Source organism: Brassica napus, chromosome A9 (assembly GCF_020379485.1).
Source record: "Brassica napus cultivar Da-Ae chromosome A9, Da-Ae, whole genome shotgun sequence".
Classification (NCBI taxonomy): Eukaryota; Viridiplantae; Streptophyta; class Magnoliopsida; order Brassicales; family Brassicaceae; genus Brassica; species Brassica napus.
This window is the reverse complement of record NC_063442.1, coordinates 37,663,061-37,686,027: the sequence shown is the minus strand read 5'-3', so window position 1 is coordinate 37,686,027 and position 22,967 is coordinate 37,663,061. Positions and strand designations below refer to the sequence as shown.

General features: G+C 28.3%; 1 long non-coding RNA gene across 1 annotated transcript; it reads right to left on the bottom strand.

The window, feature by feature from the left end:
- Positions 1-7,018: 7,018 nt before the first annotated feature.
- Positions 7,019-9,756, bottom strand: LOC106365105. Its single transcript, XR_001273409.3, has 2 exons — positions 7,417-9,756; positions 7,019-7,279 (listed from the first exon to the last, which is right to left on the bottom strand). It is a non-coding gene; the product is annotated as an uncharacterized LOC106365105 (long non-coding RNA).
- Positions 9,757-22,967: the final 13,211 nt, after the last annotated feature.

The following is a 22,967-nucleotide window of genomic DNA, read 5'->3' as shown; positions in this document are numbered from 1 at the left end:
GAGGGAAACATATATATATATATATATATATATATACTAGGGTCGGGCCGCGCTTCGCGCGGCGAGTGAATTCATTAAGTATTTGACATGATTTTTTGTTTCAAAAATGCAATTATATATTTTGTATAGGAGATTATTTATGTGAAATCGCTTTATAAAGAATTTTTCAGTCAATTGAACCTCAAAAACGTTGTAGTTAAGTAAACTGCATGTCTTATGTCTCTTATAAATATGTATCATTTTATTCTCTCGTTATAAATCACTACAAAATCGCAAAAGAATAATTGTTAAACAAAACTAATCATATTTTGATCATATAAAAGAATCAAAGTAAAATATTTATTTAAAACACACAAATACTACACTTTATCGTTTTACTATTTACTTAATGTGTAAAATAATTTTGATGTGAAATTTATTTGAAAAATACTTATAATGGATCCACATTTGTTTATGTTCCATGATATATAATTAATTATAAGATTAACATCTTTAAGTATATTATTTTGAAAAAAAAAAACAAATTAGTCACACTACTGTTATTGTCATTATTGCTAGAAATTGTGTAAATTTTGATTATTTATAATGCAAATCACATTTTCATGGCCTCTCCTTCGATCTTATTTTGTTTGACCTCTATGTGTAATTTTAGATATTCGCAAATGCGTTAAAGCATCCATCCACCAAAATAAATTATTAGAGTAGATAAGTGCAAAACATCCTTCTTTGCTGCTGCTTCTCCTTCGTAAGAGTTTTGGGGTTAAGTGGTTATTTTTAGTTTTTTGTAGTACTTATTCAAGTTTAAATCATATTTTGAGCAAAGAGAAACTATTTACTAATAGCAAATTACATCACATGCAAGACTTTTAAAGTTGTATAAGTGAGATAGAGATTTAAATTTGTTTGTTTATTAGTAATAATTTTGAAAGATTCGTTTTACAAATATTTTCAAATGCTTGTGAAGAGAAGAAAGTACTCAGTTTATTGTGTTTTTTCTCTCTCCATCTTTGTTTTACTTCGTTTGAGAGTCATTCTCTGCTTATAAGCAGGCCCGTCTCTTGGCGTGTGCCAGAGGAACATTTGCACAGGGTCCAAAATATTTTTACAAAATTTTTGCTAGTGTTTAGGGCTTTTTTTTTGAAATATTTAGGGCCCTTTTTTACAAAATCTTTTTACTTTTTGCTGTAAAAAAAAGACTTTGCACAGGGCCCACAGTGAGTATGAGAAGGCCTGCTTATAAGACTCCAAATCAATACCAATGAGACGTTTTTCAAATTTTAGGAAAGTGTTAACTGGTTCTTGAGAAATGGGTTTGCGTCTAAATGGTAAATCAATTATAAAATTCAAATGGAGCCTTCAGATGAATTTGTGCTTCTTTGTTGCAATTCTTAATATTCCTTCTTTATCTCATTGGATAGTTGTTCTTGGGTGTCCTCAAAGGAACAATAGTAATTTCTTCTCTTAATTATAGATTGTTTTTGTCTGTCTGAATTAGATCAGTTAGTTAAATCTGCTGAGCAAACTTTAGATATTCTTAATCAATGTAGTGAGCCATTTAACTTGTAGTTTTAGGCACTGAGTTGTTTCTATGATTTTGTATTTGACTCTTTTTGATCAAAATCATATGAAATATTTTATTAGTGTTTTAAAATTTGGACTATTTTGCTTTATATTTTTTGTGTGTGTTAGAATCTGTTTTAAGGCTGATATGTTTTTGTGTTACCCATTGAACAGACTAAGACCACGAAGAATATCATCTTGAGACTTCAGTACCAAAACTGCAAGCACTTTTCTCAACACTCGATCAAGGTAAAAGGAACTATCCACTTCCTGTGTATTCATGAGTACTGCATGTTATTATTGTCGCAGTGGTCACATGAAGCTCCATTTATTTCTTCTTTTAACGGAAATCTATAGATGATAGAGATACACATGAAGTCTCAAACGTGTCCTTTGAAACAATTTGGAACCATATGTGTTTCATAGTTCATAAATCTAAACCCATAGACCACATGTATATTAAAAACATCCCTTTGAGCCAGGTGAGGAGGTGACATTGTAAAAAGCTTGAGCCTTGGGCTCATCACTGTTCAAGCGATGCAAGAAGAAAACCCAGGGAAACAGAGCACTAAATCAAGAATGAGACAACATGTCTGGCCAAGAGTCGTAGGAATCAAATGTATGTCAAACTGCAAGACATCAGAAAAGCAGAACCCTGAGGTGTCACTTCCATTCACATACTGAAACGTGTAAGCGCAGAGGTTGTTGTGAATTAGAGGAACACCCAGCTGCATCTTTGGTCAGAACATGAGATTGGTGTCATTGTTGCTGAGCTCTTTGGATCAAAGTAAGTCAACTGAACCTGCAAACAGAGCATCACATTAATCTCAAATCAGAGATTTAAAAATAAAAAAAAGACATGAAAGTCACAAAAATATCATCTCATGTGTTTTGAGGGCAGCCATTGCAAGAAGCACAAACAACCCACAAAACATCACTTCATGTGTTTTCTTTAGTTTGAATGGTTGGTTATATGTATTGTTTACTTCATTATTTCTCGCCAATTTGTTTTGTTTGTGTACATTGTATATTATCTTTCTCATAATGTTATAGATGTATCTATTATTTTTTATTTAAACAGTGAAATTGTTTTGTTTTGTTTGATTTATGTATAATAACCAAATATCATATTCTGTGTTATGTTGTTGTTATCGGTTGATATTTTGACACTCAGCTAAATATAAAAAAAATATTAACTTTAATTTCTTTTGTTATAATCAAATGTTTATATTGACAAAAAATTAAATAAGATAAAAATCTTCAATTTTTTAAAAGTTGAAATTATAAATTTACTTTCAATTAAACATTAAATTTTACTATTTTATTTTGTCATTTTTATTAGAGTTCATAAAATTTGTCTCACTATTAAAATGGTTCATTCACATGTAATTGGTTGACAATTTTTTCTCAAAAGTTTGTTACACTTCTGATGATTTACCCACTGATGGCTTAAACTTTTTCCTTTCAAAAATACCTGTAAAACTGCGTAGAAAGAATTATTACATTCAAAACTATATTCCTCATGTATTTTCAATGCTAGCTGTAGCTACCAAATATCACGTTCTTATGATCCAAAACTTAATCAAGAATAATAATAGAAACTTTGCATCACCATGAACATCTAATTATTAAACCCGTAAACTATTCACATCAAATCTCATTAAACCCGTAAGCTTCGAGTAAGCTTGGATACTCTGTTTCCACAGCTAAAAGCCATAGCACTCCTATTCCCCTTGGTTTACCATGTTCTTGGTCTTGTAGAGAACCATACCAGGAAAACGTCAGAGGCACAGACATTGATTAGCTTTGTTATTGACCCATCCAATGCAACAAAAATGGCTGCATCAGTATTGTCTGTAACCGCCATTTGCACCAGGTATCTGGAACAAAAAATAGGTGTTATCCACTTACTGATTTCACAACACATCGTCTGATGTGTAAAACAAAAACTGGAAAATCTTGTGCAAGGACAGCCCCAATATCTCTAACCGTTCTCTAAATGGTACAGTTGCATCGATAAAAAGCCTCTAACTTTCTCAAGCTCATCATCTATCAATCTACAATTTTTTTTTAAAAACAAAAAGTGTGAGCTCAGTTACCTTAATGCTTTCTTCAAAATGAGGTCAAAACTCTTTTACATAATTATCCGAAACTTTATAGTATATAACAGAGTTCATTCCTTCTCCATCAGTTTCACATTGAGATATGCAGCTGGATTGAGGTATTTTTGGGAGAGTTTATATTGTTGAGAACAGAGACAATGAAGACCAACCTGATGCCACCGGACAGCATCTTCAGGATCCTCAGTTACTGCCTACGGTGAATAGGGAGAGAGAGTAATGAAATCAAAACGTTATTATTCATTATCTATGTGTGCATGTTCCTGTGAGGCTGTGACCAAACCATAAAAAGTAACAGTGTCTTATGCTAAACACAGAAACGGCATACCTGCTTTAAGCTGTACATAGCTCGTTCTTCCATCTCTGTTAATTCATTTTGGTTAGCAACAAAATCTTGGAAACATTTTGCTGAAAGCTCCAAATCTCCGCTGCAAAACTTGAATTAGTCGCCTGCAATACGGCAAAGAACAAAAATCAACAAACGAAACCAAATACCATCTCCCAAACAGATAAACTCATTCTTTTCAAAATTGATGACTATGAGTTTCTCACCGTAATCTGTCTGGCATCAACCACACTAATCAGACAGGTGATCTAAACAGACCCGAATCACAACTCGGACCGTTTCAGATATGAAGAGAGGATGTGCTAAAGATGAGGAAAACTCACATATTTATATTGATTACACACCGCCTTTCTGTAGATCTAAATGACACATTGAATGGGGTTAAACATGGAGTTAAACCTCCCCCCCCCCCGACCGTTTCAGATGGTGAGAAGAATCCCAGACGTCACGGCATCACCATCGCATGAAGAGGATAGACGACCTTCGATTATTCGATCAAACAGAATTAGGGTTGGAGAAGGGGTCTCCATCTACCCGGGCCGGACACAACGTCAAAAGAAACAGCCCAGCTCATCACGAATTGGATTAAATGAAATGCCGAGTTTAACTCTCTTGTGACACGTGTCAGCGCGAGGTTGTTCGACTTTCTGACGTGTCCTAAGCAGGAGAGAGGCAAACATGATTTTATATATATAGATATATATATATATATATATATTTATTTATGTTATTCCTAAATAATTTAATGAGAATTTTAGTTTTCCGTTTGTTAGGAACAATTTATTAATTGACAAAAAATCATTATGTTATACACGATTTAAAATGCTATTATATTATTTATTATATATTAATTAAAAAGTATTACAATATTTTTTAGCCACGTGTTATCACTAGTTAGATTCTTAGAATTCTTAGAGAAATAGTTGGTCCATCTAAATATATAATAACTTTTTTATTAAACAAACCATAAATTTATTATTATTTTTAATTACTTTCCTAAATAAAAATTATGGAATTGCCTAATGTAGCTAAAATATATATGACAATTAATGATTTAGAATTAGAATAGTAATGGTTTTGATAAAAAAATTAATGTATCTTCTATCATATTTTTTTAAATTTAAACTATTAAAATAAATTAAACAATCAAATTAACCATATAATAAAAAATTAAAATTTTATGTGTATGTTATATTTTTATTTTTATTTAAAATGACTGTAAATTATTAAAACTGTTAAAAGTGTCACACTCATATATTGTGATCTATGGTTTAAATTTTTTGTTATGACAAGATACAAATTATTACAAAATCATATAAGTAGAAAGTTTCATTTAATAAATTTTAAGATTAAAAGATATATATATATATATATATATATATATATATATATATATATATATATATATATATATAATTTTAAATTAAACTATATACCATATAAAATATATAAATATTTTAATTTTGAAATTTACTTTGAACAATTTTTTTAATAAAAGTTTTGAACAAATATTGACAACTTATTTTAAAAAAATATATATAAATACAAAAACTATTAATCCCACAGTAAAACTTTTGTTTATCAGTAATTTAATATTTTTGCTATAAAATATACAAATGATAAAAAAATATATAAGTAGAAAATATCATTTAATAGATACTAATGTTAAAAATATACTATACATATGTTAACATCATTTAAATTTAATTATATATCATATCAAACAGAAGAAAATATTGTTTGGACTAATAAAATTTATTTATATATTTGTACCAATTTAATTATGTACGTAATTATTATTGACTTTTTAATTATTTAACATATATTTATTATTTTATAATATGTAAAAAATATAATATATAAGATAATTTATATATAAAATATTTATTCCGTACAAAGCTGATCTTGACTTAACCTTGTTTTCGTTTTATAATGCATGCTATCCATATATCATAAAATTACTTAACTTGGGTTTTTTGGTGCAAATGTTAAAAGAAACGAAAGATGAAAGAAAATTGCTAGTAGAATTGGGCCTTTTCCTTCACTACAAGAGTCCAAATATAAAGTTCCAGTTTATAACATCCATAAAATCTTAAACCAGATTTGTCTTTATAAGAAAACGGAACACTAAGAATCTATATATATACAGTATACATATCAAAAACTTCAGCAGTTCAGCACCAAATTAATCAGAAATTATTTTCCGTACAGAAACAAAAAAATTGTTGGCAACAGTTCAGTATATATCGAGGATGTCTGGATTTATTTCCCAAAAGTATTAAAAGTTTGCATAATAATGCGTCACAGATATTCAGTAATCAAAAGTTTAGTTGGGTAAAGATAAATACTTACAATTCACCATGGTGTAAAAAAGAACATAAAAGTAAAGACACAATGGAACACCGATTTAAATTTGATATCAAATCCTAGATGCAGCTAGAAAGACAGACACTGAAACCGTAGTTATAAAAAATAAGGTCAAAGTCTTCGTTCATAAAGCACATAGTAACTTGTAAAATGTAAACAAATTCAAAAAGACAAAATGTAAAAGACAGTGATTTGTGTAGTCAATAGTGAAAAGATAAACTTTTGGAAAACAAAAATCAATTCTACTTCTTACTCTGTAATCTTTTAGACGTATTCTTTTAGATTGGTGTTTATTTCGAACATTTATCTGTTTATTTTAAGTATCTCACTTACTCCTGCTCTGATCCAGCGAATGTCAAAAATAAAAACATTCCTTCGTTCCACACTTTATGCCTTTCGCTTGTAAGTTTCACCTCTTTCACAGATGTTATGAAAACCAAGTAGTGTTTCACTTTCACTTTCACACTATATCTAAACCAAACGTGCATCAAAAGACAACTTTCTTAACGTAAATGTTGATTATATTGATTGACGGTAATTGGTTTATACCTCAATGTGTTGACTACGATTATTTATCATTTGTAGCAAAAACTATAGTACTACACTACTACTTTACTAGTACTACTATAAATCTACTCTCTTTTAAGTCTATTAAAGTCAACAAAAGTTAACTAATACTACAAGTTTAGTGTAATAATAGGTGATGTAATAACGATTAGGCGAAGCTAGTAACAACTGAAAAAGACTAGCAAGTTCAACTTATAGAAAGAAAAGAATAACATTTAAAACAGCTGTTAAAAATGACATTCGCAATATTGCGGCATTAGAAATATTCAAAATGAGAAGAACCCGATCGAGTTCCTTGATCCTCCATATGCTTGAAGTACTGCAGAAGGAAAAGTATAAGAGCGTGAGTAGAAATAATGTATACTACTTATTTATATTAATAGTTGGAATGACGAAACCCTAGTCTAGTAGATGGGTATATATACAGTCGTAGTAGTTTGAAAGATTCAGATCGACCTTCAGATCTAGTATATCTGGTTTAGTTTCTTGTAAACAGATGGATCTGAAACTGAAACCGAATCCTCATCATTGATTATGACCATCAATAGATCTACTCTTTAAATGCTAGCTATAATTCGTACTGACATCATCATACAATAAACAAACAAAAAACATATCATTACAAAATCATAGCTAGAACAAATAAACGAGAAAAAGTTAGTAATGATGATAGACTTTTCTGTTTCTCACATGAGTCAGTTTCCTTCATCATTACACCAATCTATTAAAGAAGAAACAAACAAACACAATTGAAACCCAGATGCAGTGCCAGAAACTACCACATAAATTAATTATACAAAAAATTTAAGATCAAAATTTTCACATTGAAATAGATTCGGAACGGAACCATAACTCCGAAAATGACAAAGAAAGGAAAAAAAAGGAAGAGACTTCTTGGTTAATTAGGATTGAGAGGAAGTAATAATTGGGGGGAATGAAGCCTGGTCCGAAGACACTAAAACCCTAATCAATCATCAGATCAAGTAGATTTTATAAAACGTGATTGAGTTAGAATAAGAGTCCTCGAGCCAGACAACAGTCCCCTCAAAAGATAAATCCCTCTATAAATCCTTCTCGTCTTTATAACCAGACTTTTTCTATTAGGGTTTTACAAGAAATTTTCTATTTCTGTCTTTGTTCGTCCCCTCCCAACACCCATCAGATCCGGCTGGGATCAAGGAAGAGAGAGAGAAAGAGATGAATGTTGAGATGATGATGACGAGAATGATAAGAAGGATAAATAAATAAGAGGTTTTTATGAAGAGAAGGACTCATGAGGGGAAGTAGCGGAGAGAGAACATACAAGACAAAATAAACATGGGTTCTGGCTGGATGTGTCCTACAGCTATTTATGTGTGTGTGTATATATATATATTTCTTTTTCTTACTTGGTCAACAGTGTAAAACAATTATTTCAAGTTTCAAGATTTCAACGTAAACGTTTGGATTTACTTTTTGAGACATGTCAATGGATTTCCCATTTTACCATGTTATTTTACCGGTTAAAGCAAAAACGTAGTCGATAGACTCCAAACCCCTCCCCATTTTCTTTAAATATGTATATGTGAGATTTTTCTTTTTCTTTTTTCAGAATTTAGCGTTTGCAACTTTTGACCAAGTTAGAGGGGGAAAACAAGGAAGATGATGATAATCAGTGACCGTAAATGGATACATATTAAGAGACTATCAAACCATAAGATGACAATATAATAATAATATTTGTAGCAAGATGGTATATGAAAAATGGAAGGGGAATCAAAAAGAGAAAGGAGGGTTGTCTATAAAAGTTAGTCAGAGGAGTAGTTGGGTTATTGATCTGCCCAATCTTAGCGTTCTTCATTTACTGCCTCCAACTTTTTTCTCATTTTATTTCTGCTCTCTAATTCTTTTTTTTTTCTGAATTTAGATTGTAGTAGTATACTTTCCTATTTCAATCAATTTCTACTCAACATTTTTTTAAAAACCTCTATAGTACACTCAAATTATACGAAATGCAAAAAATTCATTGTAAGTAATTGACATGCCATATAAAAAGAGAAACTATTATAGATTTGAAGTTCTTAGTTCAAAAAAAAAAACAACGGTCACATACATAGTGTTGAATACAAGACATCACATATATCTAACATTCCCTCAGTTTTTCTTTAAGATATATATTTAAGAAAAAAATATTTGTTAAAATTTATATTTTATGTTTTCAGTGCATTTTCTATTAGGCAATAATGAGGATTTTTAAGTTTGTAGAAAATAATTGTATTTAATAAATTCCTTTTGTTCAAATATATATAAAATAAATTATAAAATGATGCAGTTATAATTAAAATTTAATATTTTCTTTATTTTTTGTCATCATTTAATATTTTCTTTAATACATGTGAAAACTGCAAAATATTTATTTAAAATAAATAATAATTTTTAAGTCGTGCAAAATGACCAGTCACAGAATTTAACATGCATTAAAAATGCAAATACATGAAGAATAAATGAGTTTAAATATAATTGGACACTAGCTGTTTTTTTTTAACTCCATCTGGACTAGATATTTGATTGTTTAATATTTGTTTATATTTCTAAAAATGTGTGTTTAAATGTTTTTACACATGTTAAAATATATTAAATTTTAATGATAAATATATTATTTTCTGTGTTTACCAATTTCCAGTAACTGTACGCCAATAGTATTTTAACAAATACAATTATGTTTAAGTTTGATTTTAATTATTAACTAATAAAAATACCTAAAACATAAAATGTTTTCTTTGACACAATATTTTTTTTAATGTATTTAGCTTTTAAAATTAGAAAAATAGCAAACAATGTCATGTAGAGAAACGTCAATTTGGACCTATGGCGGTCACACGATTTTTTTCTTGGTTTTGGCCAGAGTGTACCTTTAGTATTTTTCTTTTATTTTATTTTTGTCAACCATATTTTTCTTTTATTCTAATATTTTATATTTATTATCACCGCGTCTTTTTCATTTGTGTTTTATGGCGATGTTGATTATTGACAGGATTAGTTATACTTTGTAAAACTACAGGCAAAAGAAAAGTGAAACACAGTTTCAAAAAAAAAAAAAAAAAAAAGTGAAACATCTAATCTGATAATTTAAGGTTCTGTTTTTATCTACTATTAACAAGTCATATTACGATCAGTTAAATAATTAGTTAATATGACATATTTAATTTTTTATTATTATAACAAAATCTGTTGAAAAAGAATCTACAATATTTTATTTAAAAGTTTAGATATTTTATAAAATAACATGTCGTAATTAATAATATAATAGTTATAAATCAATGTTAACTAAAATTTATTATAAAAAAAAAGAAAATAAAAATTATATACTATTTTTATAAATTCATTAATTATATTTTGTATAATATAAAAAATAGAATTTTAATATGAATTAAATATGCAAAATTGTATTAAATAGGTAAATTAACAAACATCATTTTTTAAATTGTTTCATTTAAATAAATTATCACTCATCATTAAAATAAACTAAAATTCGTAAATTATGTAAAAATTTTATACAAAAATAAATTTATTAACATAGGTTAAACTTTTATATCTACAATTATATATTATCTTTTTATTTATTTTTAAACTCTCAACAATATATTATTTAAAGTTTTTATATACAAAAAATATAATAGTATATACTAACCTTTAGTTCATAACTATTTTAAAATATGTTATTAGAAAACAATGAAATTTAGTAATTCATTTTGAATATTAATGAAAAATCAAATTCAGTTAAATATTATTTTTTTAATTATATAAAAATCCAAAATATATTGAGAAAATTTTAGAAAATATTACCAAAAATTGAAAAATTGTTTATTAAACAATGTATTAATGTAGTTAAAAAATCAAAATTCAGGTAATCTTCCAAACTCAAAAATAGTAGTGTAATTTTTAAAGTTTTCTTGATAAATTATAAAATTTTTTAAAAAAATATCCAAAATCAAAATGATAGTGTTTCAAATTTTACAAAAGATAAAATCATATATAATAAATAATAAATTTTTGAAATTCACCAGGAAAGACAAACTATATATGTTTTAAAAATTAAAGCGATCTAATATTTTGAAATCTTTATAAAAAATACAAAAGAAAAGTTAATAACATAACATTCAGAAATGTTTTATTTCAATAAAATTTACTAAAATAATATGATAAAATGCTACTATATATAAAATTTATTCAAATATTAGGGCTATATTATTTCAACAAAACAGTGTTTTTACTTACAAATTCCGTAAAATACTAGAATAATATATATTAAAGTATATTTTTAAGCACAACATGTAAATATAAATTATCTCGGACATATTTCTTTTCTATAATATAAATAAAATTTAAAAATAGATTTTAACAAAATATATAAATTAAAGAAAAAAACATATTTTGAAGAAGATTATCTATTTGATTATTTCATATTGTTATTTTATTGTATCTAACTCAAATTATTTTAGTAAATAATAAAAATTAATAACAAAGTAAAAATGTATTAAATAAATCACTATATTAATAATACCGAAAAGGAAATATAAATAATAATATTGCAAAAATATACAATATATAATACTAAAATATAAATTATGTATTTAAAACATTTATAATAATATCAAATAAATTTATAAAATTAAAAAAAATATCTGCGAGGAAATGCGGATAAAAAATTAATTTAATTTTTTAATTAAATAATTTAAGATGGTAGACGTATAGTCAATAAAGAACGAATCCAGCACAAAACCCCACTTATTAAATTAAATCTGCCAGTCCATATCATGAAAAAGTTAACAACAGTTAGAAAATCTCCTTCAAATTTTAAACCCTCTTCCCTGTGTGATAATTGTAATTATTCTCGAAAATGGGAACGAGAAAAAGGTGCTTTTCGAAGAACTCCGTTTTGCGAGACCAAAAAGTCTTTCCTTTTGTGTGTGTCAACCAATACATGTGTTTTATGACTTTATCTGTGTACAAATATAATCCATTAAACAAAAACCAATTAAATATTACGATCATTCAGCCAGCTGTAATATTGGAGATTTAAATATGAACTAGATTTTGATCTGCGCTTGAAAAGCGCGGGTTTGTTTTTGTAATTAAATATATTTTAAACAAATTTTTATATAAGATAATGTATAAGTTTGAGCACATTATCCAAAAACACGGACCAATCCGTACTAAACTGAAAAACTAAAATTGAACTGAATTGCATAAATAATAGAGCAAACCATATATCTATGACTGAAAAATTGAAACCAAACCGAGAACCAAATGAGTATCTGAATTTTCAAATAAAAATTATATATTTAAAAATATTAATTACATTCAATTTTAAAAACTAAATATCTTAAAAATACTATTTATAAACCGGATAACTCGAAAACTTGAATTACCCGAATATTTTTATTTGGTTGATAAATAATTTAGTTAACCAAAAGTATAAATTATGTATATAATTATTTATTTAAAATATATATATAACTATGTTTAATATAACACATAGTATCAAAACTATTTTCAAAATAATATTATGTTTTAAAATAAGTAGATTTTGTTCTAAAACACAATTCTATTGCTAACCTATTTTAAAGTATCAATATAGTGTTAATAAATAACAATGTGTTTTCAAAGTTTTTAGAAGTTATCACTAACCGATTTATAATTGGTTAGACTAAATATTTAACGGAACCAAAGATAAATAGCCATTTTCTGAAAATATAAGAGATGGAAAGATTAAACCGGTTTTATGTAGACCATAATCATATATATGGATTTGTATAGGAACTGGTTTGGTATTAAATGGTACAACCAATTTGGAATATTAAGTTGTGACAAACATCGTTTAGTTTGTGAATGATAATGCTGAAGTGTTCATATATATAACATGGTTAATGAAATCAGTTTAGTTAATAAGATTGGTATAAAATAATGGTTGATCTCTGTAAAAGATGTAATTTTTTTACAATAGATATTGTATTATGTTTATAGTCTCCGAAAGTATTTACTATTAAATAAATCATAAGTAACCATATATACAAATATAGAGTGGACATTATTTAATAATAACACAAAATAATTATGATGGAATAATATGTATATAGTAAATGTATATATAGAGAATTAGGTTAGTATCATTTTTTATGACTAATTTGTCTTTAATGAAGAATAATGAAGTTAGTAGTATGAGAAATAATAGGAATTCTAGTTAAATGAAATGGTCCAACTATGACTTGTTTTAAGTAGATTTTTTAGGAGTCCTTCCCTTTTAATAGTATTGATTTTATATATGTAGAAGATTCGAAATTTGAACATGCCCAGCCAATATGTGTTATATGTTGTGGTTATCTTCGATTTAAAATTACATGGGAGATTATGGCATATATGGAAAGGAAAAATGACCGGTTTCGATCCGAACAATTTCAGTCGTGTCAAATACGATCTGAACAAATGATCAGTACTAAATACGATTTCAACTCAATTATAATTCAAAAATATTAACTAAACTTTTTAAAATGTGCTAAAATTTACATTGACCATAACATAAATTAAGTAACAGTTTAAAAAATAAAGCAACATCGTTGTGGTTAAATCTTTTTTTTTAAATATGCTTATCCTGTAATTCGAACATGTGCATTGATACACTTTAAAAAAGACACTCTAATCACTAGACTAAAGTAAATGTTTGATATATAACTACAAATTTGAAACTATATATGCTATTATACTTTTTCATCTATCTGAAAAGTAAGGAAGGAGGCAAGCAAATGAAGGGAGGCATTAGGGGTCAACTACACGAAGGAAAGCTCTGTAGGAAAGGACCAGGTCGGGATAGGCTGGGAGTCGAATAGCCAGGCACGCCTTTTTTCGATGTTTGTTCAACTACTCTTTTACCCGCAAATACAATATAAGCATAGGGTCCAATTAAAACTTTGGTTATAATTGTTTCTAATTTGTAGAAATACATTAATATGTTTTTTTTAATTATCATATCTTTAATAAACTTATATTATACTAAATTATAAATAAATATATTAAATGATACAAAATTAAATATACTTAAAATTTTGAAACTATTTATAAAATTTTCTTATATAAATTACTGCAATTTTAAAAATTTGAATGGCAATTTTTTTATTTTTAAAAATTAATATAATATATTTGTGATATTTTTTTCTAAATGTTGGTTGTGTTAAAAGGACTTTTACCTTTCTTTCACTGAAATATTTTATTTCAAATTATTAGACACATTAAAAAGAACTAAAATATATAAATTTCATCAAAAAAATAAAATATATAAAAACATAAAATATGTAGTACAATATTTTAATTTGATAAATAAAAAAATACCATTCCAGTTTAAAAAAAATTAAATAATTTATATAATAAAATTTTATAAATAGTTTCAAAATTTTAACTATATTTAATTTTGTATAACTTCAAATATTTTTTTATTTATATTTTAGTATAATATAAGTATATTAAACATATGGTAATTAAAAAACATGTTAATGTATTTATTGAAATCAGAAACAATTATCACCAAAGTTTTAATTGGAGAAGATGAAGAAGTATAATAGTATATATATAGTTTCAAAATTTTAATTATATATCAAATATTTATTTTGGTCTAGTGGTTAGAATGTCTATTTTAAAGTGTATCAATGCATGGATTAACTCAAATCCCATAATGAGTATATTTTTTTAAAGATTAAACCAAAACTACGTCGTTTTGTTTTTTAACGGTTAATTAACTTCTGTTACAGTCAATGTAAATTTTGACACGTTTAAAAAAGTTAAAGTAGTATTTTTGAATTATAACTGAATTAAAATAGTATTTATCACTAATCATTTGTTCATGTCATATTTGGCATGACTTAAATTGTTTGGATCCAAAAAAGCCTTTTTAAAAATAATATTTCCTAAATTATGAAACAGAGGAAATAATATTTCCTAAATTTAATGCATGGCAACTTTTTTTGTTTACTAAAATGCAAGGCAACTATTAGTTGATGGCCTTTTTAAAAATAAGTTACTCTCTTCTTTTCTGAATAAGTATTACTATGACATTTTTCACACAAATTAAGAAAGTTGCTGAAACATATATAAGTTGCTATTAATTACACCTCTCTAACCAATACTAGTATTTAAAATAAATAAAATTATTTATAAAATCAATGTAATTTATAACAATTTTCAGCTAAAATTAAGTATAATTTGCATTAGAATTGTAAAGTGATATTTTTTATGTAACAAAAAAAAAATTGTTAAAAATACAGTTATTATGAAACAGATGGAATAAAATTTAACCGTTATTCGTTCGTAACTGAAAAGGAACTATGAGTACATAAAGCTTAAAACAGGTAATATAAATGGCTTTGTTTTCCTTCAGTTCAAATTATCAATGTAGATCCGAGATTAGAGTATTTTCTCTGAAAATGCATGCGTATGCTAGTGTAAACGTGGGTGTTGGGGGTAGACTGTGCGTGAGAATGACAAGTGGAGAAAACGATTCTAAGCTCCAGATTTCGACGTCGTTTGACAGTCTTCGAGAGTTGTGTTGTGTCTTGAAGAGATGAAGTAGGAGAGAAACAAAGAGAAAACGTCAAATCCCACAATATCTTACTCTTACATTCCTTTTTAATTTTCTTACGTAATACTACATCTTTTAAGACTAAGGCATGGCATATACTAGTTTTTTTTTTTGCTTGGGTATAACCTAGTTAGACCTTTGAGTTTACTATACTATACAAACTCTGCATATAAGGTACCTTGGTCATCTCAACTTCGACCAAAGTATTTTTATTCGTGTTGAATTCATGCGGAATTTGCAAGAAAGTCCTTACACGAAAGTAGTATTGAGTATGTTCTTTTGGGGATTACTTAAACGGTTCAGCAATTTGAATCGGTAGCAAAAACATCTTAGTACGTTAATCAATCATTTATTGAACTTCTTACACATGCATGCAAGTGGTCCCCTTTATGAAACACTAGCCTTCTTACAAAACTTTTTTTTTTGGAGAAAACCCTTCTTTCTTCTTTTTTTTTGAACTGAACCCTTCTTTCTTCTTTCAAAAATTGTTGCACTTTTATCATAAATTGTAGCAAAATCATAAGTGTTTGAACCCTTTTCCAGTACTTAATTAGTTCTCACATTCGCATAAATTGCTATATATCTATCCACATCATAAACGATTTTCCAAACATATACTGGAGATTATAGTATTCGACGTCATATAATTATAACACTTGCGCTTCATTAGTAGTGTTTTTTTTTTGTTAAAACTTTCAGTTGAACGTATAATATAATTAGAAATCATTCATCATTTGCAAATCCACAAGTTATGTAAATAAATAATCACAGTTATAGCAAAATTTAACAAAAAATACTACTTTAGTAATTAAGTTGTAGCGTGAGTATATATAGGGGATGGTAGCATTGTAATAAGGGCAAAAGTAAAAGAGTGAGTACAAATTAGCATTTAATGCCTCTTTGTTCGTATTCTCTGTCACCTTGTCTCATTAATTTCCTCTGCTCCTCAGATTCCAAATCATTAAATATTTTGTTGTTTTTCTTTTGCACTTTGTTTCACGTCTTGAGGTCACTGAGAAAAGACTTGGTATAATTTTTTATACTGTAAGAAACATTCAAAGGTCTATGATTAGACGCATGTTGTAACTTTTTTACTGTTTTTTTACCATGTCCTCTAATAATCTCAATCATTCTTTATGTTTTTTTTATCAACTCATTCTTCATGTTTTTCTGGTCTTCTTTTTTATGCATATGCTTACCCTACATTATACTATAAGTTACAATTTATAATCATATCTATATTTACTACATTAACAATTATATAAGCTTAAACTGTGAATTGATAATCGGTTACCCAATAAAGTTCAATATTTTTCTACTAGCGAATGGTAGCTTGTTTTGCCCAAAAAAAGAAAAAAAAAGCGAATGGTAGCTTGTATCATTTCCCCAATGAGCTAATAACTAGTTCAAACGGGCTAAATGGGCATTTATTTCTATATTTGTCGAACGAGCATTAAAATATTAATATGGGCCGAGTCCAAGAAAGAACTAAACTAACTCATATTTATTTTTACTTCAGAACGAACCCAATTTAAAAGATGTGTCATTGACAATCAAAGTATCAAAGCCACGTTTACAAAGAACTTGCAAACGCCTAACACATCCGAACGAACGCCCTAAAAGCAAATTTTCTTTATGCATTATCCAAGCTTGATTAGCAATAGAAATATTTTTCTGTTGTCCACATAATTTAATTAAAAAAATGTTTCAATCGTCCTAATAGAAAGTAAACAACAATTCCTATTTAATAATATATGTTCTTTCTAGTATGTTTTTTTTATCCCAAATATTATTTCAACCATAAAAATCACAATAACCACATTTCCTTCCTAACAACCACCTCCGTAATCAACATGCCAACTCGATCTGATTTTGATAGGGCTAAAAGCATTATAGACCATTTGGGATAAGATCGGCCGTTGTGATATGTACATGTTGCCTATATTTCTTTCCGGTGTGCTTATTAGATGAGGAAAGTCGGGCCTAGCAGAATAACTTAAAGAAATCTGTAACTTAAATAAGTACTCAAAATTGTTGGCCACTAGAGAAGAGTTTCATGTGATGGAGAATTTAATCCTAAAATAAAAGATTTTTAACGTTAAAAAGTACTTCAACTAAGTTTGTTTTGGGTAAAAACTCCTCAAACTATCTCGCAATAATTACTGCGAAGTGGTTCCTTTTGGAATGCAAAGGATACTAATATGGGCTCTTCGCTCTGGCGCAAATTGCTTAAGCTCAGACCAGAGGCATCAAGGTTTATGCGCTGTGAAGTTAGAAGTGGTGATTTGACTTTTTTTCTGGTTTGACAATTAGTTAGACACTGGAAGTATTATCGACATAACATGAGATTTGGGATTGCTACTTGGGCATACCTCGTCAAGCTAGGGTTGCTGAAGTGTGTCCAAATGAGGTATGTGGAATGCGGAGTCGAGGTCGGAGAGTATTTGGTGATGTGTATACCGCTATTGAGAATGCGCAGAAACCAGATACTAAGAAGGGAAGAGATGTTATTTTATGGAGGCACAATGAGGAGGACTACAAGGACCATTTCTCAACAGTGAGAACTTGGGATCAGATTAGAGATCGGGGGCAGAAGTATCTTGGCACATATCGTTTGGTTTACACAAGGAGTACCACGCCATGCTTTCATTGTTTGGTTAATATTTAAGGATAGACTCTCCATAAGAGTCCGTATGCGACAATGGGGGATCACACAAGGTTGTATGTTATGTGGAGAGCCTGAAGAAAGCATGGACAATCTGTTTTTTGCATGTCCCTTCACATTTACTGTCTGGTCTACTCTAACTGCTACTCTGTTGGGCACTACTGCATCTCCGGACTGGACAATTACGGTGACATCTCTGTTACGGCGTAATAGAAACAAGATGAATGCTATCCTTTTGCGAATGGTTTTCCATACAACCATTTACTTCATTTGGAAGGAGCGCAACTCTCGTAGACATTTGGGTCCTTGGGTAACTACATAAGCGCTCACTAGGCAGGTTGATAAAGCAATCCGCAATAGGATCTCTTCGCTGAAGTACACTGGGAATCACAAGTTGGAAGGTTTTTTTCCGAAAATGGGTGGAAGTATATGTTCGACAATAGGAGCTGGAGGTTTTTAAAATGATCCCAACAGAAATTTTACTTTAGAGCTTAGCTTACTCTCTTTTCATTTGTAAATGCTCATTCATTATTTGATTAATAAATATAAAATTTAATTAAAAAAAATTCTCAAACTAAGTATTTAACGAAAAAATCCCCAAATTAATTTTATTTAATGAATTAAATCCTATCAGGTCATAATTACCATGACTACCGGTAAATATTTAGTTTAGAGGTTTCTACATTAAGTAAACATAGTTGAGAGGTCTTACCATTAAAAATAAAAAAAAAATAAAAAAATTCAAAATTTTATAATATTATCTAAGAATTAGTATCTTAAATTTTCAAAATTAGCTTTTTTAATTTTTTTTGTTGTTGTAAATATATGAGTTTGATGTGTTTTTAACATCAACATTATATATGTATAAATTAAAAATATAAAAACCCAGAAAATATAATAAAAATTATCTAAAGATTTATTATTACATTTTTTATTAGATAAGATATAATTTTTATTATATTTTCTTGTTTTTTACATTTTTAATCTTTTATTAATTTTATTTCAAGTATATCTTTAAATAATTTTTATTATATTTTCAGGGGTTTTACATTTTTAATTTATACATATAATGTTGATGTTAAAAACACATCAAACTCATATATTTACAAATGATTTAAAAATGCTAATTTTGAAAGTTTAAGTTACTAATTTTTAGATAATATTATAAAATTTTAATTTTTTTTTGAGTTTTTAAATTTTTAACAAAAAACTCTTCAATTATTTTTACTTAATACAGAAACTCCTAAACTAAATATTTACCGGTAGTAATGGTAAATATGACTGGTAAATATGAACTGATAGGATTTAATTTATTAGATAAAATTAGATTGAAGATTTTTTCGTTAAATATTTAGTTTGAGAATTTTTATCCAAAACAGTCGAGGTTTTAACGTTAAAAAATCCTAAAATAAACAATGGAGATGGTAGCATTTATAAAATAATGATTTAACTTTTAACGAAAAGATATTTATATTACCTCTAAACAAATAATATTTGTAAAGGTTAGCATCATTGGATATGATTTGTTTTTAGGACGGTGGTGAAATAAATGTCTCTTCCTCGTTGGATTGGCATCTCATCATGGACCCTACTTAAATAAGCTGGATCTTATTAATTCTGATGTATGTGTATAACACCATCTCCAATATATATTTATATACTTTCTCTAAAATACATATTTTTATTATCTAAATATTTTTTCTCTAATAACATAGGGCTACTATAAAAATGACAAAAACGAGAAAACAAACAAGGATCCTCATACTATAGAGGTTGAGATAGTTCTCATTTAGATACTTCGAATCTCTACCTTTCAAATTGATGTTTCATAGATCGATAACTAGTGTCAGTGGCAGCTTCATGCATGGGAGACATGAAGATAACCTTGATCCAGTTCGAGACGGGTTGCTCAGATCTATTAGACATGACTATGAACCTGATGGACTGACCATCATTCGCATCGGAAATTGAGTTGTTCAAGAAACTACATGAGGACTTCGAAAATGTGAACTTGATTCATATTTCTCAGAGTTGGAATGGTCGGGCGGATTCGTTAGTGAGATGATACACTAAAATTGAGTCTTTGTCTATTGTCAAATTAACAATGGTAGTTGTAATATTTTAGATTTAATTCCAGATGACCATTTACACTTCATCTTTATAGGCTCAATATCAAGCTAAAACAATAAATGATTTAAACTAAAAGGAAAGCGTGACAAGCAAGTAACATGATTTGGTTGAGTTTTCAGATTATAAGGGTGCTAACCTAGGGTGGTTTAATGGGGGGGGGGTGTCAAACAGCTGTGAGCTAAACATTTATTCAAATTCAATTAAAAGAAGAGTCTACAACTCGTAACACGCGAATAGATCAGCCCACTCTCGTAGAGCTTCACCTCTTGTCGATCAATCTCGGTACCTAAACTGTTGTTTAGAGTGAGATGCGATGACAAACATTATAGATCAAGTCCGATTTGTTCACAATACACCCTGACATCTACTTTCGCTTGTTAAGGATGGAAAACTCATTTATGTTATCTCTAGCAACCTATTATACTTTTGATGAATAAATTAAGCCTAATTCATGCATTAAGTGATCATTTCAATACAACCTTAAGGTGTAATCATGAATGAAGACATTGATTTATCAACTTATTTATGTTTAGCTCACGGATCTAACACGCTAAAACCCTAGACTAAGTAAGCCGACTACTCATCCATAACACAAGAAAACACAGAGATCGAGATTGAATAAAACATGGAATACAATTGCAAATAACTAAGAATTAGGCTTCATGGAATTTTTCTCTAAATCGAGAGAGATGACTTTCTGCATTACAAGATAGCAAGTAGCAAATCACAACTATGAAAAATTTCTAGACTCTCGTTTTTCAAACAAAACAAGCTTAAAAATGGAGGAAAAGAGAAAAAAAAATATATGAGAGTCGATAGCGGCTCAGAGGGAAAGCTGGAATTAGTAGGGTAAATCCCGAAATTTCTTAGAAGTTTCCTTAAAATCCCATTCGCCAGAGCGACTACTCCAATTGAGATCGGCTGGTCCGCATAAGATCGGACGCTCCGCCAGGAATTCTCCAAGTTTCACTCTTTTATACATAAGTCTCTTCAAAAGCTTTTCAACCTACTCTAGACTTGTAATAACTCAAAAAAGACTGGAAATACTCGATAAATATTTGAAAAAGAATTGGAAAACATATATACAAAGTGTCAAAACACCATATATCACAAGAGAAGCAAGAACGAGAGGTTATATTTTCTCACATAGAGATTGCACACGGATAGACGGAGGTGCTCTTTGGAGAATCAGCTCATTTGACCAACACTTGATCTAGTTTAAAACTTTAAATGGATAACTGACAAAACAAATTGAGTTGCACTAGTTTAGAAAAAAATATAAACATAGAAATACATTGAAGCATATCTATCTTTGTAATATTTTTTTATTTTAGAAATAAATTTAAAATTAAAAATAGAGATAAGTTGAAAATGTTATAGGTGCATTATACAACAATAAATTTAAATAGTTTTTCTTCTATCACGAAATCGAGCTAAGTCATGTTTTTAGTTTCAGTTGACAGTTAAGGTTATTTTAATAAGCAAACGAGCAGCAAAAGTACTATATGCATATGTTGTTGGTAATTTTTTTCAACTTCAGACATATACATGTGTGTGTACATACACAATATTTACATATTTTCACAAACCTTTATTGTTTAATTTGGAGCATCTAAACTTAGGTCCAACTAATTTTCAAAGAATATTGTACGGACAACTAATATGGCTTTAACCTTTCAAATAAAGTATATACGGCAAAACGAATATGTTAAGAGAATATGCGAAATACATAAAATAAGACAAATAATTTTTTTCATCAAAAAAGACAAATTTTTTTTACATTTTATGATAAGCTAAATTTGTATAAATTAAACGAACAAAAACTATCAGATTGTTATAAATCTAAATAAAAATCACAAATAAAATGGTTTTAGTTTATTATATTCCAAATTCATAATCATCACTGTTCTGAACTAAAAATAGTTTTATATAGATTAATTAAAACCCGACTTGTATGTAACCATAACCATTTTTTTTTGGCAAGGATCAATCTTATATTATTTTTTTTATTATTGCAAGAAGTTCTGGGGGGAAATTCATAATCCTTTAAGGTCAAAAACAATAGTCAGTTGCTAAATTATTTTTCCACATCCGACAAAACTCGGATCAGACAGGTCTACTTTTAGAGTGCAAAAATTTACTAGTAAACCACATTGTGGTGGTTTAGAGGTTTCTAAACCACCATGGAGGAGTTTCTATGTTGGTCTAGGTAAGAGATCGATTTCCTTCTAGTGTGAAATCATTAGTTCCATTTACGGCCACACAAATATTAGCTCATTGCTTACGGTTCATTTGAATATTCGGAAGAGGGTCCATCTGTGGGTTGCACCTCCCACCCAAGGGTCAGGTCTGGTTCTTTAATAGATCTAGGTTTAACCCCGTTTTTGTCAAATAAAAAACTTTACTAGTATAACCATCATCTCTGGATTATGTTACGTAGCTTGACTTGAGGAAAAAAGGTCATAGTATAATTAACCACTTAAGAAGGTATGTACAACTTGTGTAAGACTTCAATTGAGATGCCAATGGTTAGCCAAGGTGTGTGCTACTTGATTAAAACAACACCTTTAACATGAGTTGAAACCATATTTTTTGTAGCTTTGG